The sequence below is a fragment of the Corvus brachyrhynchos genome, unplaced genomic scaffold (assembly GCF_000691975.1).
Source record: "Corvus brachyrhynchos isolate BGI_N302 unplaced genomic scaffold, ASM69197v1 scaffold158, whole genome shotgun sequence".
In the NCBI taxonomy this organism is placed as follows: Eukaryota; Metazoa; Chordata; class Aves; order Passeriformes; family Corvidae; genus Corvus; species Corvus brachyrhynchos.
Genome location: NW_008239756.1, coordinates 667,388 through 667,986, shown reverse-complemented (window position 1 = coordinate 667,986; position 599 = coordinate 667,388).

Sequence of the window (599 nt, the reverse complement as noted above, 5' to 3'; positions counted from 1 at the left end):
CGCACAGGCGGGGGACGGGGACACCGGACCCCCCGCTCGGGGTTTCAGGCGCCCGAGGCCCCCCCGGCCCCCAAACTCCCCCCGCGCGGGTGGATTCTCAGGTGGCCGATAGACACTGAGCCCTTCCTTGGGGTGGCTTTTTGGGGTCCTCCCTTCCTCCCTCCGGCGCTTGGGAACGTTAAATTTGGTGGCTTTCGGGTGCTGCTGTGTGACAAACCGGCCAGAAACAGGTCATTTCCTGCTTGTTGGGGACACCATGGGGACAAAACTGGGTGTCACTGGGAGCTGTGGCACTGTGGGGACAGGTTTGGATGTCCCTGAGATTGCAGACACATGGTTGGGTGTCCCAGGGGTTGTGACACCCTGGGGATGGGGTCAGTTGTCCCCAGGGGCTGTGACACCAGGGTCAGGTCCCACTGGGGTCACCTCCTGCCCCGGGGCCTGTGGCACCGCAGAGGGGACCGGGCTGGGGACAGTGCCGGGTCTCACCCGGGGCCGGTGTCACCACAGAGGGGCTGGGGACGAGTCCCCGCGCTGGCACCGTCCAGGCTCCCTGACCCCCAGCCCCCCACAATGTCACCCGTCCTCGGTCCCCGGGG